At 40.3% G+C, this 16,539-nt stretch overlaps 1 non-coding gene across 1 annotated transcript; it reads right to left on the bottom strand.

Annotated features, from left to right (window-relative positions):
* Positions 1-10,534: 10,534 nt before the first annotated feature.
* Positions 10,535-10,638, bottom strand: LOC130937856 (small nucleolar RNA R71). The gene has a single exon (XR_009069050.1). It is a non-coding gene; the product is annotated as a small nucleolar RNA R71 (small nucleolar RNA).
* Between the last annotated feature and the right edge of the window lie 5,901 nt (positions 10,639-16,539).

Here is a 16,539-nt window from a genome sequence, read left to right as displayed (position 1 = left end):
CTTTTTAAAAATTTGATTTTAATATCTTTTTCAACTAACTAACTAACTTTTTGTTTGTTTCTTATCTTTTTCAAAACCACCTAACTACTTTTCCCTCTCTAATTTTCGAAAATATCTCACCCCTTTTTCAAAAATTCTTTTTAATTAACTAATTGTTTCATGTTTTAATTTTAATTACAATTTATCTCTAATTTTCGAAAATCACTAACCCTTTTTTTTTTAAATTATTTTCAAAATCCCCTCTCTCTTTTCTTATTCTATTTAATTATTTAATTACTAACACTTCTCTTCACCTCCCCTATCCTTACTCTTTATACAGACTATTCATTCTTTTTCATTCTTCTCCCCTTTCTTTTTCTACTAACACAAAGGAATCTCTATATTGTGACATAGAGGATTCCTCTTTCTTTTCTTGTTTTCTTCTCTTTCATATGAGCAGGAACAGGGAAAAAGGCACTATTGTTGAAATTGATCCAGAACCTGAAAGGACTCTGAAGAGAAAATTAAGAGAAACTAAATTACAATAATCCAGAAACAACCTTTCAGAAATTTTCGAACAAGAGAAGGAGATGGCAGCCGAAAATAATAATAATGCAAGGAGAATGCTTGGTGACTTCACAAAGCCAACGTCCAAATTTGATGGAAGAAGCATCTCCATTCCTGCCATTGGAGCTAACAACTTTGAGCTGAAACCTCAGCTAGTTGCATTAATGCAACAAAACTGCAAGTTTTATGGACTTCCATCTGAAGATCCCTATCAGTTTTTAACTGAGTTCTTGCAGATCTGTGAGACTGTAAAGACGAACGGAGTTGATCCTGAAGTCTACAGACTCATGCTTTTCCCTTTTGCTGTAAGAGACAGAGCTAGAATATGGTTGGATTCACAACCTAAGGATAGCCTGGACTCCTGGGATAAGCTGGTCACTGCCTTCTTGGATAAATTCTTTCCTCCTCAAAAGCTGAGCAAGCTGAGAGTGGATGTTCAAACCTTCAAACAAAAAGATGGTGAATCCCTCTATGAAGCTTGGGAAAGATACAAGCAGCTGACCAAAAGATGTCCATCTGACATGTTCTCAAAATGGACCATATTAGATATATTCTATTATGGTCTATCTGAATTTTCAAAAATGTCATTAGACCATTCTGCAGGTGGATCTATTCACCTAAAGAAAATGCCTGAAGAGGCTCAAGAACTCATTGATATGGTTGCAAACAACCAATTCATGTACACTTCTGAGAGGAATTCCGTGAATAATGGGATACCTCAGAAGAAAGGAGTTCTTGAAATTGATGCTCTGAATGCCATATTGGCTCAGAACAAAGTGTTGACTCAACAGGTCAACATGATCTCTCAAAATCTGAATGGATGGAAACATGCATCCAACAGTACTAGAGAGGCAATTTCTGAAGAAGCTTATGATCCTGAGAACCCTGCCATGGCAGAGGTTAATTACATGGGTGAACCTTATGGAAACACCTATAACTCATCATGGAGAAATCATCCAAATTTCTCATGGAAGGATCAACAAAAACCTCAACAAGGCTTTAACAATGGTGGACGCAATAGGCTGAGCAATAGCAAGCCATATCCATCATCTTTTCAGCAACAGACAGAGAATTCTGAACAAAACACCTCTAATTTAGCCAATCTAGTCTCTGATCTGTCAAAAGCCACTTTCAGTTTCATGAGTGAAACAAGATCCTCCATCAGAAATCTGGAGGCACAAGTGGGCCAGCTGAGTAAGAAAGTCATTGAAACTCCTCCCAGTATTCTCCCAAGCAATACAGAAGAGAATCCAAAAGGAGAGTGCAAGGCCATTGATATAGTCAATATGGCCGAATGCACAAGGGAGGAGGAGGACGAAAATCCTAGTAAGGAAGACCTCCTGGGACATCCCTCAAGCAAGAAGGAGTTTCCTATTAAGGATCCAGAGGAATCTGAGGCTCATATAGAGACCATAGAGATTCCATTAAATCTCCTTCTACCATTCATGAGCTCTGAAGACTATTCTTCCTCTGAAGAGGATGAAGATGTAACTGGAGAGCAAGTTGCTCAATACTTAGGAGCTATCATGAAGCTGAATGCCAAGTTGTTTGGTAATGAGACTTGGGAAAGTGAACCTCCCTTGCTCATTAGTGAACTGGATACCTGGATTCAGCAAATTCTACCTCAAAAAAAAAAAAAAAAAACAAGATCCTGGCAAGTTCTTAATACCTTGTACCATAGGCACCATGACCTTTGAAAAAGCTCTGTGTGATCTAGGGTCAGGGATAAATCTTATGCCACTCTCTGTAATGGAGAAGCTGGGGATCATTGAGGTACAACCTGCCTTGTTCTCATTACAATTGGCAGACAAGTCATTGAGACAAGCTTATGGAATAGTAGAGGACGTGTTAGTAAAGGTTGAAGGCTTTTACATCCCTGCTGATTTCATAATCTTAGACACCAGAAAGGAAGAGGATGATTGCATCATCCTTGGAAGACCTTTCCTAGCCACAGCAGGAGCTGTGATAGATGTCAACAGAGGTGAGTTAGTCCTTCAATTGAATGGGGACTACCTTGTGTTTAAGGCACATGGCCATCCCTCTATGACAAAAGAGAGTAAGCATGAAGAGCTTCTCTCAGTTCAGAGTCAAGAAGAACCCACACAGTCAAACTCTAAGTTTGGTGTTGTGAGGCCACAACCAAACTCTAAGTTTGGTGTTAAGACCCCATATCCAAACTCTAAGTTTGGTGTTGGGACTATACAACATTGACCTGATCACATTGTGGCTCCATGAGAGCCACTGTCAAGCTATTGACATTAAAGAAGCGCTTGTTGGGAGGCAATCTAATTTTATTTATCTAATTTTATTTTATTGTATTTTATTGTTATTTTGTGTTTTAGTAGGTACATGATCATGAGGAGTCACGAAAAAAATCAGAAAAATTAAAAACAGAATAAAAAACAGCAGAAAAAAATTCGCACCCTGAAGGAAGCACAGGCTGGCGTTCAACGCCAGTGAGATGCATCTGGCCGGCGTTCAACGCCAGAACAGAGCATCATTCTGGCGCTGAACGCCAGAAACAAGCAACATTCTGGCGCTGAACGCCAAGAATGTGCCCAGAGAAGAAAAGCTGGCGCTGAACGCCAGTAACAAGCATGAAACTGGCGTTCAACGCCAGAAACATGCTTTACATGGGCGTTGAACGCCCAGAATGTGCACCACACGGCGTTTAAACGCCAGAATGGTGTGCAAAGGCATTTTGCATGCCTATTTGGTGCAGGGATGGAATTCCTTGACACCTCAGGACCTGTGGACCCCACAGGATCACTTCAGGATCTGTGGACCCCACAGGATCCCCACCTACCATATTCCCACCTTACCTCCTAATCCTAGTTTTTGTGATTACTCTTCCCCATATCACACTTCCCAACACTCTTCACCAATCACCTCAATTCTTCTTCCCAATCATCCCCTTCACCACTCACATCCATCCACTCTTCCCCATAAACCCCACCTACCTTCAAAAATTCAAAACCATTTTCCCACCCATTCCCACCCTAAATGGCCGAACATACACTACCCCCTCTCCCTATATATACCCTTCCGATCTACTTCATTTTCACAACACATAACCCCCTCTTCCATACCTTGACCGAACCTACACTTCCCCTTCTCCTCCATATTCTCTTTTTCTTCTTCTTCTTCTATTCTTTCTTCTCTTGCTCGAGGGCGAGCAATATTTTAAGTTTGGTGTGGTAAAAGCATAAGCTTTTTTTTGTTTTTCCATTACCATCAATGGCACCTAAGGCCGGAGAATCCTCTAGAAAAGGAAAAGGGAAGACAAAAGCTTCCACCTCTAAGTCATGGGAGATGGAAAGATTCATCTCCAAAAGCCATCAAGACCACTTCTATGATGTTGTGACAAAGAAGAATGTGATCCCTGAGGTCCCTTTCAAGCTCAAGAAAAATGAGTATCCGGAGATCCGACATGAAATCCGAAGAAGAGGTTGGGAAGTCCTAACCAACCCCATGCAACAAGTCAGAATCTTAATGGTTCAAGAGTTCTATGCCAATGCATGGATCACTAGGAACCATGATCAAAGTATGAACCCGAGTCCAAAGAATTATCTCACAATGGTTCGGGGGAAATACTTAGATTTTAGTCCGGAAAATGTGAGGTTGGCATTCCACTTGCCTATGATGCAAGGAGATGAACGCCCCTACACTAGAAGGGTCAACTTTAATCAAAGGTTGGACCAAGTCCTAATGGACATATGTGTGGAAGGAGCTCAATGGAAGAGAGACTCCAAACGCAAGCCAGTCCAACTAAGAAGACTGGACCTCAAGCCTGTGGCTAGAGGATGGTTGGAGTTCATTCAACGCTCCATCATTCCCACTAGCAACCGATCTGAAGTTACTGTGGATCGGGCCATCATGATTCATGGCATCATGATTGGAGAGGAAGTAGAAGTTCATGAGGTCATCTCCAATGAAATCTACAAAATAGCCGACAAGCCCTCACCCATGGCACGGCTAGCTTTTCCTCACCTTATTTGCCATCTATGTTACTCAGCTGGAGTTATCATAGAAGGAGACATCTCCATTGAAGAGGATAAGCCCATCACCAAGAAGAGGATGGAGCAAGCAAGAGAGACCCTTCACGGTTCTCAAGAGATGCATGAGGAAGCTCATCATCAAGAAATCCTTGAGATGCCTCAAGGGATGCACTTTCCTCCCAACAACTATTGGGAACAACTCAACACTTCCTTAGAAGATTTGAGCCACAATGTTGAACAACTAAGGGTGCAACATCATGAGCACTCCATCATTCTCCATGAAATAAGAGAAGACCAAAGAGCAATGAGGGAGGAGCAACAAAGGCAAGGAAGGGACATAGAAGAGTTTAAGGACATTGCTGGTCCTTCAAGAAGAAGACGCCACTAAGGTGGATTCATTCCTTGTTCTTTATTTCTTTCTGTTTTCGGTTTTTAATGTTGTGTTTATCTATGTTTTGTGTCTTTACTTCATCATCATTAGTGTGTAGTAACCATGTCTTAAAGCTATGAATAAAATCCATTAATCCTTCACCTCTCTTAAATGAAAAATGTTTTAATTCAAAAGAACAAGAAGTACATGAATTTCGAAAATTGTCCTTGAATTTAGTTTAATTATATTGATGTGGTGACAATACTTTTGTTTTCTGAATGAATGCTTGAACAGTGCATATGTCTTTTGATCTTGTTGTTCATGAATGTTAAAATTGTTGGCTCTTGAAAGAATGATGAACAAAGAGAAATGTTATTGATGATCTGAAAAATCATGAAATTGATTTTTGAAGCAAGAAAAAGCAGTGAATAGCAAAAGCTTGCGGAAAAAAAATGGCGAAAAAAAATAGAAAGAAAAAGAAAAAGCAAGCAGAAAAAGCCAATAGCCCTTAAAACCAAAAGGCAAAAGTAAAAAGGATCCAAGGCTTTGAGCATCAATGGATAGGAGGGCCCAAGGAAATAAAATCCAGGCCTAAGCAGCTAAATCAAGCTGTCCCTAACCATGTGCTTGTGTCATGAAGGTCCAAGTGAAAAGCTTGAGACTGAGTGGTTAAAGTCGTGATCCAAAGCAAAAAGAGCGTGCTTAAGAGCTCTGGACACCACTAACTGGGGACTTTAGCAAAGCTAAGTCACAATCTGAAAAGGTTCACCCAATTATGTGTCTGTGGCATTTATGTATCCGGTGGTAATACTGGAAAACAAAGTGCTTAGGGCCAGGGCCAAGACTCATAAGTAGCTGTGTTCAAGAATCAACATGCTTAACTAGGAAAGTCAATAACACTATCCGAAAATCTAAGTTCCTAGAGAAGCCAATCATTCTAAACTTCAAAGGAAAAAGTGAGATGCCAAAACTGTTCAGAAGCAAAAAGCTACAAGTCCCGCTCATCTAATTATAATTAATATTCATTGATATTTTGGAATTTATAGTATATTCGCTTCTTTTTATCCTATTTGTTTTTCAGTTGCTTGGGGACAAGCAACAATTTAAGTTTGGTGTTGTGATGAGTGGATAATTTATACGCTTTTTGGCATTGTTTTTAGGTAGTTTTTAGTAAGTTCAAGCTACTTTTAGGGATGTTTTCATTAGTTTTTATGTTAAATTCACATTTCTGGACTTTACTATGAGTTTGTGTATTTTTCTGTGATTTCAGGTAATTTCTGGCTGAAATTGAGGGACTTGAGCAAAACTCTGAAAAAGGCTGACAAAAGGACTGCTGATGCTGTTGGAATCTGACCTCCCTGCACTCAAAATGGATTTTCTGGAGCTACAGAACTCCAAATGGCGCGCTCTTAATGGCGTTGGAAAGTAGACATTGAGAGCTTTCCAGCAATATATAATAGTCCATACTTTATTCGGAAATTGACGACGTAACTTGGCGTTGAACGCCAAGTACATGCTGCTGTCTGGAGTTAAACGCCAGAAAAACGTCATGATCCGGAGTTGAACGCCCAAAACACGTCATAACTTGGAGTTCAACTCCAAGAAAAGCCTCAGCTCGTGGATAGATCAAGCTCAGCCCAATCATACATCAAGTGGGCCCCGGAAGTGGATTTATGCATCAATTACTTACTCATGTAAACCCTAGTAGCTAGTCTAGTATAAATAGGACTTTTTACTATTGTATTAGACATCTTTTGATCACTTTAGATCTAAGGAACATCTGATGAGCGGATAATTTGTACGCTTTTTGGCATTGTTTTTAGTATGTTTTTAGTATGATCTAGTTAGTTTTTAGTATATTTTTATTAGTTTTTAGCTAAAATTCACTTTTCTGGACTTTACTATGAGTTTGTGTGTTTTTCTGTGATTTCAGGTATTTTCTGGCTGAAATTGAGGGACCTGAGCAAAAATCTGATCCAGAGACTGAAAAGGACTGCAGATGCTGTTGGATTCTGACCTCCCTGCACTCGAAGTGAATTTTCTGGAGCTACAGAAGCCCAATTGGCGCGCTCTCAATGGCGTTGGAAAGTAGACATCCTGGGCTTTCCAGCAATATATGATAGTCCATACTTTGCTCAAGATTTGATGGCCCAAACCGGCGTTCAAAGTCACCCTCAGGAATTCCAGCGTTAAACGCCGGAACTGGCACCTAAATGGGAGTTAAACGCCCAAACTGGCATAAAAGCTGGCGTTTAACTCCAAGGAGAGTCTCTACACGAAAATGCTTCATTGCTCAGCCCAAGCACACACCAAGTGGGCCCGGAAGTGGATTTTTATGTCATTTACTCATCTTTGTACACCTTAGGCTACTAGTTTTCTATAAGTAGGACCTTTTACTATTGTATTAGACATCTTGAGATCTTTGAATCTTTTGATCACTGGGAGGCTGGCCTCATGGCCATGCCTAGACCTTGTTCTTATGTATTTTCAACGGTGGAGTTTCTACACACCATAGATTAAGGTGTGGAGCTCTGCTGTACCTCGAGTATTAATGCAATTACTATTGTTCTTCTATTCAATTCCGCTTGTTCTTGTTCCAAAATATCACCTGTTCTTCAACTTGATGAATGTGATGATCCGTGACACTCATCATCATTCTCACTTATGAACAAAGTGACTGACAACCACTCTTGTTCTACAAGCATACGAGGCTTAGTGAATATCTCTTGGATTCCTGATACACGATGCATGGTTGATCGCCTGACAACCGAGTGCTCGCCTGACAAACGAGCCAGCCATTCCATGAGATCAGAGTCTTCGTGGTATAGGCGAGAACTGATGGCAGCATTCAAGAGAATCCAGAAGGTCTAACCTTGTCTGTGGTATTCTGAGTAGGATTCAATGATTGAATGACTGTGACGTGCTTCAAACTCCTAGCAGGCGGGGCGTTAGTGACAGACGCAAAAGAATCGATGGATTTTATTCCGGCCTGACCAAAAACCGACAGCTGATTACCCATGCTGTGACAGAGCATAGGCAACGTTTTCACTGAGAGGATGGGAGGTAGCCACTGACAACGGTGAAACCCTACATGAGCTTGCCATGGAAAGGAGTAAGAAGGATTGGATGAAGACAGTAGGAAAGCAGAGAGACGGAAGGGAAGGCATCTTCATACACTTATCTGAAGCTCTCACCAATGATATACATAAGTATCTCTATCTTTATCTTTATGCTTTATTCGTTTATCACTATACCCATTTGAGTCTGCCTGACTGAGATTTACAAGGTGACCATAGCTTGCTTCATACCAACAATCTCCGTGGGATCGACCCTTACTCGCGTAAGGTTTATTACTTGGACGACCCAGTGCACTTGCTGGTTAGTTGTGCGAAGTTGTGTTTATGCCATGGTATTGAGCACCAAGTCTTTGGAGCCATTACCGGGGATTGTTTTGTGTAAAAGTAGTGATCACAATTTCGTGCACCAAGTTTTTGGCGCCGTTGCCGGGGATTGTTCGAGTATGGACAACTGACGGTTCATCTTGTTGCTTAGATTAGGTATTTTTTTTTCAGAGTTCTTAAGAATGAATTCTAGTGTTTCAAGGTGATGTTCTTATCATCACCAAAGCTGATTGATCTTCATCAATTTAGCTCTTGAATGCAATGTTCTGTTGAAGCTTGGCTAGCCATGTCTAATTCCTTTAGACTAAAGCTTTAGACTAACATTGCATGATTCCTGGAATTCTCATTAAGAATTTTGATACCTTTATTTTTCTTTTCACTTAATTTTCGAAAAAACCAAAAAAAAATTACAAAATCATAAAAATAAAAAATATTTCCTGTCTAAGTTTAGTGTCTCATTTTAAGTTTGGTGTCAATTGCATGTTTCTGTTCTTCTTGCATTTTTCAAATTTATGCATGTGTCTTCATTTATCTTCAAGTTGTTCTTGATGATTTCCTTGTTTTGATCTTTGAATTCTATTGACTTGAGTGTTTTGTTATTTCTTATGTGCATTCTCATTTTGTTAGTGTCAATAGTATACAAACTGCTAAGTTTGGTGTCTTGCATGCATTGTTATTTGATTTTAGTTGCATTTTGATTATTCCTCATTATTAAAAATCCAAAAATATTTTTAATTTGTGTCTTTTCAAGTCAATAATACAGAGAATTAAAGATTCAGAACATACTGCAGAGGAATTATACAGAAAAAGCTGGGCATTCAAAAATGCCCAGTGAAGAAGACAGACTGGCGTTTAAACGCCAGCCAGGGTACCTGGCTGGGCGTTTAACGCCCAAAAGGGTAGAGTTTTGGGCGTTAAACGCCAGAATGTGCACCATTCTGGGCGTTTAACGCTAGGATGGCACAAGGGGGAGGATTTTTGTTTTCAAAATCAATTTTTTTTCAAGTTTTCAAAGTTTTTCAAAATCAAATCTTTTTCAAATCAAATCTTTTCAATCAAATGTTTTCAAAATCAATTTCTTTCCTTTTTCAAAGATGCTTACTAACAATTAATGATTTGATTGAACATTTTAAGTATGTTGCCTTTTCTGTTGAGAAAGGTTTAATGTTTGAATCATATCTTTTCTTGTTAGGCAAGTCATTAATTTTTAAAATCAAATCTTTTTAAAATTGTTTTCAAATCATATCTTTTCAATCATATCTTTTTAAAACCATAACTTTTCAATCATATCTTTTTAATCACATCTTTTAAAAACCAATCATATCTTCTCAACCACATCTTTTTCAAAATAGTTTTCAATCAAATCTTTTAATTTCTAATTTCAAAATCTTTTTCAAAAATCACTTTACTTCTTTCCCACTTTGTTTTCGAAAATCAATTAGTGTTTTTCAAAATGTTTTCAAAATCTTTACTTAATTTTCGAAAATTACCCCTTCTTCTCACATCCTTCTATTTATGAACTAACTCTATTCCTTAATGCAAAATTCGAACTCCATCTTCTTTGATAAGTTCGAATTTTCTACTTCTGTCTTCTACTTTTCTTTTCCTCTGACACCTCAAGGAATCTCTATACTGTGACATAGAGGATTCCATATTTCTTGTTTTCTTCTCTTTCATATGAGCAGGAACAAGACAAAGGCATTCTTGTTGAAGCTGACCCTGAACCTGGAAGGACCTTGAAGCGAAAGCTAAGAGAAGCTAAGGCACAACTCTCTGTTGAGGACCTGACCGAATTCTTCAAAGAAGAAGAACCTATGGCAGCCGAAAACAACAACAATGCCAACAATGCAAGGAAGGTGCTGGGTGACTTTACTGCACCTACTCCCGACTTCTGTGGGAGAAGCATCTCTATCCCTGCCATTGGAGCAAACAACTTTGAGCTTAAGCCTCAATTAGTTTCTCTAATGCAACAGAATTGCAAGTTCCATGGACTTCCATTGGAAGATCCTCATCAGTTTTTAGCTGAATTCTTGCAAATCTGTGACACAGTCAAGACTAATGGGGTTGACCCTGAGGTCTACAGACTGATGCTATTCCCTTTTGCTGTAAGAGACAGAGCTAGAATATGGTTGGACTCTCAACCTAAAGAAAGCCTGGACTCTTGGGAAAAGCTAGTCAATGCCTTCTTGGCAAAGTTCTTTCCACCTCAAAAATTGAGTAAGCTTAGAGTGGAAGTCCAAACCTTCAGACAGAAGGATGGTGAATCCCTCTATGAAGCTTGAGAAAGATACAAACAATTGATCAGAAAATGTCCATCTGACATGCTTTCTGAATGGAGCATCATAGGTATTTTCTATGATGGTCTCTCTGAACTATCCAAGATGTCTTTGGATAGCTCTGCTGGAGGATCTCTTCATCTGAAGAAGACGCCTACAGAGGCTCAAGAGCTCATTGAAATGGTTGCAAATAACCAATTCATGTACACTTCTGAAAGAAATCCTGTAAACAATGGGACAAGTCAGAAGAAAGGAGTTCTTGAGATTGATACTCTGAATGCCATTTTGGCTCAGAACAAGATATTGACTCAACAAGTCAATTTGATTTCTCAAAGTCTGTCTGGAATGCAAAATGCACCAAGCAGTACTAAGGATGCTTCATCTGAAGAAGAAGCTTATGATCCTGAGAACCCTTCAATGGAAGAGGTGAATTACCTAGGAGAACCCTATGGAAACACCTATAATTCTTCATGGAGAAATCACCCAAATTTCTCATGAAAGAATCAAGAGAGACCTCAACAAGGTTTCAATAACAATAATAGTGGAAGAAACAGGTTTAGCAATGGCAAGCCTTTTCCATCATCTTCTCAGCAACAGACAGAGAATTCTAAGCAGAACCCCTCTGACTTAGCAACCATGGTCTCTGATCTAATCAAAATCACTCAAAGTTTCATGACTGAAACAAGAGCCTCCATTAGGAATTTGGAGGCACAAGTGGGACAGCTGAGCAAGAAAGTTACTGAACTCCCTCCAAGTACTCTCCCAAGCAATACAGAAGAAAAACCAAAAGGAGAGTGCAAAGCCATAAACATGGCCGAATTTGGAGAGGAGGGAGAGGAAGTGAACGCCACTGAGGAAGACCTCAATGGGCGTGCACTAACCTCCAATGAGTTCCCTAATGAGGAACCATGGGAATCTGAGGCTCAAAATGAGACCATAGAGATTCCATTGGATTTACTTCTGCCATTCATGAGCTCTGATGAGTATTCATCCTCTGAAGAGGAGGAGTATGTCACTGAAGAGCAAGTTGCCAAATACCTTGGAGCAATCATGGAGCTAAATGACAAGTTATTTGGAAATGAGACTTGGGAGGATGAACCCCCTTTGCTCACCAAAGAACTGGATGACTTGTCTAGGCAGAAATTACCTCAAAAGAGACAAGATCCTGGGAAGTTTTCCATACCTTGCACCATAGGCACCATGACCTTCAAGAAGGCTCTGTGTGACTTAGGGTCAAGTGTAAACCTCATGCCTCTCTCTGTAATGGAGAAGCTAGGGATCTTTGAGGTACAAGCTGCAAGAATCTCACTAGAGATGGCAGACAACTCAAGAAAACAAGCTTATGGACTTGTAGAGGATGTTTTGGTGAAGATTGAAGACCATTACATCCCTGCTGATTTCATAGTCCTAGAGACTGGGAAGTGCATGGATGAAACCATCATCCTTGGCAGACCCTTCCTAGCCACAGCCAAGGCTGTGATTGATGCTGATAGAGGTGAACTGATCATTCAAGTGAATGAAGAATCCTTTGTGTTCAAGGCTCAAGGATATCCCTCTGTCACCATGGAGAGGAAGCATGAAGAGCTTCTCTCAACTCAGAGTCAAGCAGAGCCCCCACAGTCAAACTCTAAGTTTGGTGTTGGGAGGCCACAACCAAACTCTAAGTTTGGTGTTGAACCCCCACATTCAAACTCTAAGTTTGGTGTTGGGAGGTTCCAACATTGATCTGAGAAAATATGAGGCTCCATGAGAGCCCTCTGTCAAGCTACTGACATTAAAGAAGCGTTGGGAGGCAACCCAATGTTATATTTTATCTATTTTGTTTTGTTATTTTATGTTTTTTGTAGGTTGATGATCATAAGAAGTCACAAAATCAATTGAAAAAGCAAAAACAGAATGAAAAACAGGAAGAAAAACAGCACACCCTGGAGGAAGAACCTACTGGCGTTTAAACGCCAGTAAGGCTAGCAGTTGGGCGTTTAACGCCCAGTCTGGCACCATTCTGGGCGTTTAACGCCAGAAAGGGGCACCAGACTGGCGTTAAACGCCAGAAAAGGGCAAGAACCTGGCGTTAAACGCCAGAAAGGGGCACCAGCCCAGCGTTTAACGCCAGAAATGGCTCAAAACGTGATTTTGCATGCCATTTGGTGCAGGGATGACTTTTCCTTGACACCTCAGGATCTGTGGACCCCACAGGATCCCCACCAACCCACCACTCTCTCTTCTTTTTCACCCATTCACCAATCACCTCAATACCTCTTCCCCAAAAACCCTTCACCTATCAAATCCCATCTTTCTCTTCACCACTCACATCCATCCTTCATAAAACCCCGCCTACCTCACCATTCAAATTCAAACCACTTCCCCCCCCTCTTTGGCCGAACACAAAGCCATTCCCTTCTTCCTCATTTCTTCTTCTTCTACTCTCTTATTTCTTCTTTTGCTCGAGGACGAGCAAACCTTTTAAGTTTGGTGTGGTAAAAGCATTGCTTTTTGTTTTTCCATAACCATTTATGGCATCCAAGGCCGGAGAAACCTCTAGAAAGAGGAAAGGGAAGGCAAAAGCTTCCACCTCCGAGTCATGGGAGATGGAGAGATTCACCTCAAGGGATGCACTTTCCTCCACAAAACTATTGGGAGCAAATCAACACCTCCCTAGGAGAATTGAGTTCCAACATGGGACAACTAAGGGTGGAGCACCAAGAACACTCCATTCTCCTCCATGAAATTAGAGAAGATCAAAGAATCATGAGAGAGGAGCAACAAAGACAAGGAAGAGACATTGAGGAGCTCAAGCACTCCATAGGATCTTCAAGAGGAAGAACAAGCCGCCATCACTAAGGTGGACCCGTTCTTTAATTTCTTTGTTCTTTGTTTTTCTGTTTTTCGAAATTTTCATGCTTATGTTTATCTATGTTTGTGTCTTGTGATCATTAGTGTCTTAGTGTCTATGCCTTAAAGTTATGAATGTCCTATGAATCCATCACCTTTCTTAAAAGAAAACTGTTTTTATCACAAAAGAACAAGAAGTACAGGATTTCAAATTCATCTTTAAAACTAGCTTAATTAGTTTGATGTGGTGACAATACTTTTTGTTTTCTGAATGTATGCTTGAACAGTGCATATGTCTTTTGAATTTGTTGTTCATGAATGTTAAAATTGTTGGCTCTTGAAAGAATGATGAAAAAGGAGACATGTTACTGAGGATCTGAAAAATCATAAAAATGATTCTTGAAGCAAGAAAAAGCAGTGAATACAAAAAAAAAAGAGAGAAGCAAGAAAAAAAAACGAAAAAGGGGAGAAAAAGAAAGAAATAAAGTTGTGATCCAAGGCAAAAAGAGTGTGCTTAAGAACCCTGGACACCTCTAATTGGGGACTCTAGCAAAGCTGAGTCACAATTTGAAAAGGTTCACCCAATTATGTGTCTGTGGCATGTATGTATCCGGTGGTAATACTGGAAGACAGAGTGCTTTGGGCCACGGCCAAGACTCAATAAGTAGCTGTGTTCAAGAATCATCACACTTAACTAGGAGAATCAATAACACTATCTGGATTCTGAGTTCCTAAAGAAGCCAATCATTCTGAATTTCAAAGGATAGAGTGAGATGCCAAAACTGTTCGGAGGCAAAAAGCTACTAGTCCCGCTCATCTAATTTGGAGCTAAGTTTCATTGATAATTTGGAGTCTATAGTATATTCTCTTCTTTTATCTTATTTGATTTTCAGTTGCTTGAGGACAAGCAACAATTTAAGTTTGGTGTTGTGATGAGCGGATAATTTGTACGCTTTTTGGCATTGTTTTTAGTATGTTTTTAGTATGATCTAGTTAGTTTTTAGTATATTTTTATTAGTTTTTAGCTAAAATTCACTTTCTGGACTTTACTATGAGTTTGTGTGTTTTTCTGTGATTTCAGGTATTTTCTGGCTGAAATTGAGGGACCTGAGCAAAAATCTGATCCAGAGACTGAAAAGGACTGCAGATGCTGTTGGATTCTGACCTCCCTGCACTCGAAGTGGATTTTCTGGAGCTACAGAAGCCCAATTGGCGCGCTCTCAACGGCGTTGGAAAGTAGACATCCTGGGCTTTCCAGAAATATATGATAGTCCATACTTTGCCCAATTTGATGGCCCAAACCGGCGTTCAAAGTCACCCTCAGGAATTCCAGCGTTAAACGCCGGAACTGGCACCTAAATGGGAGTTAAACGCCCAAACTGGCATAAAAGCTGGCGTTTAACTCCAAGGAGAGTCTCTACACGAAAATGCTTCATTGCTCAGCCCAAGCACACCAAGTGGGCCCGGAAGTGGATTTTTATGTCATTTACTCATCTTTGTACACCTTAGGCTACTAGTTTTCTATAAGTAGGACCTTTTACTATTGTATTAGACATCTTGAGATCTTTGAATCTTTTGATCACTGGGAGGCTGGCCTCATGGCCATGCCTAGACCTTGTTCTTATGTATTTTCAACGGTGGAGTTTCTACACACCATAGATTAAGGTGTGGAGCTCTGCTGTACCTCGAGTATTAATGCAATTACTATTGTTCTTCTATTCAATTCCGCTTGTTCTTGTTCCAAAATATCACCTGTTCTTCAACTTGATGAATGTGATGATCCGTGACACTCATCATCATTCTCACTTATGAACAAAGTGACTGACAACCACTCTTGTTCTACAAGCATACGAGGCTTAGTGAATATCTCTTGGATTCCTGATACACGATGCATGGTTGATCGCCTGACAACCGAGTGCTCGCCTGACAAATGAGCCAGCCATTCCGTGAGATCAGAGTCTTCGTGGTATAGGCGAGAACTGATGGCAGCATTCAAGAGAATTCGGAAGGTCTAACCTTGTCTGTGGTATTCTGAGTAGGATTCAATGATTGAATGACTGTGACGTGCTTCAAACTCCTAGCAGGCGGGGCGTTAGTGACAGACGCAAAAGAATCGATGGATTTTATTCCGGCCTGACCGAGAACCGACAGCTGATTACCCATGCTGTGACAGAGCATAGGCAACGTTTTCACTGAGAGGATGGGAGGTAGCCACTGACAACGGTGAAACCCTACATGAGCTTACCATGGAAAGGAGTAAGAAGGATTGGATGAAGACAGTAGGAAAGCAGAGAGACGGAAGGGAAGGCATCTTCATACACTTATCTGAAGCTCTCACCAATGATATACATAAGTATCTCTATCTTTATCTTTATGCTTTATTCGTTTATCACTATACCCATTTGAGTCTGCCTGACTGAGATTTACAAGGTGACTATAGCTTGCTTCATACCAACAATCTCCGTGGGATCGACCCTTACTCGCGTAAGGTTTATTACTTGGACGACCCAGTGCACTTGCTGGTTAGTTGTGCGAAGTTGTGTTTATGCCATGGTATTGAGCACCAAGTCTTTGGAGCCATTACCGGGGATTGTTTTGTGTAAAAGTAGTGATCACAATTTCGTGCACCAACATCTTGGGACGATTAGTTCTTAGATCATGGGGGCTGGCCATTCGGCCATACCTGAACCTTTCTCTTATGTATTTTCAACGGTGGAGTTTCTGCACACCATAGATTAAGGGTGTGGAGCTCTGCTGTACCTCAAGTTTCAATACAATTTTTATTACTTTCTATTCAATTCTCTTTTATTCTTATTCCAAGATATACGTTGCACAACACTTGATGAATGTGATGATCCGTGACACTCATCATCATTCTCACCTATGAACGCGCGTGATTGACAACCACTTCCGTTCTACTTTAGGCTGGGCGCATATCTCTTAGATTCCCCAACAGAATCTTCGTGGTATAAGTTAGATAGATGGCGGCATTCATGAGGATCCGGAAAGTCTAAACCTTGTCTATGGTATTCCGAGTAGGATTCTGGGATTGAATGACTGTGACGAGCTTCAAACTCCTGAAGGCTGGGCGTGATGACAAACGCAAAAGAATCAAG

This window comes from Arachis stenosperma, chromosome 6 (genome assembly GCF_014773155.1).
Source record: "Arachis stenosperma cultivar V10309 chromosome 6, arast.V10309.gnm1.PFL2, whole genome shotgun sequence".
Classification (NCBI taxonomy): Eukaryota; Viridiplantae; Streptophyta; class Magnoliopsida; order Fabales; family Fabaceae; genus Arachis; species Arachis stenosperma.
This window is presented reverse-complemented; position numbering and strand designations above follow the sequence as displayed.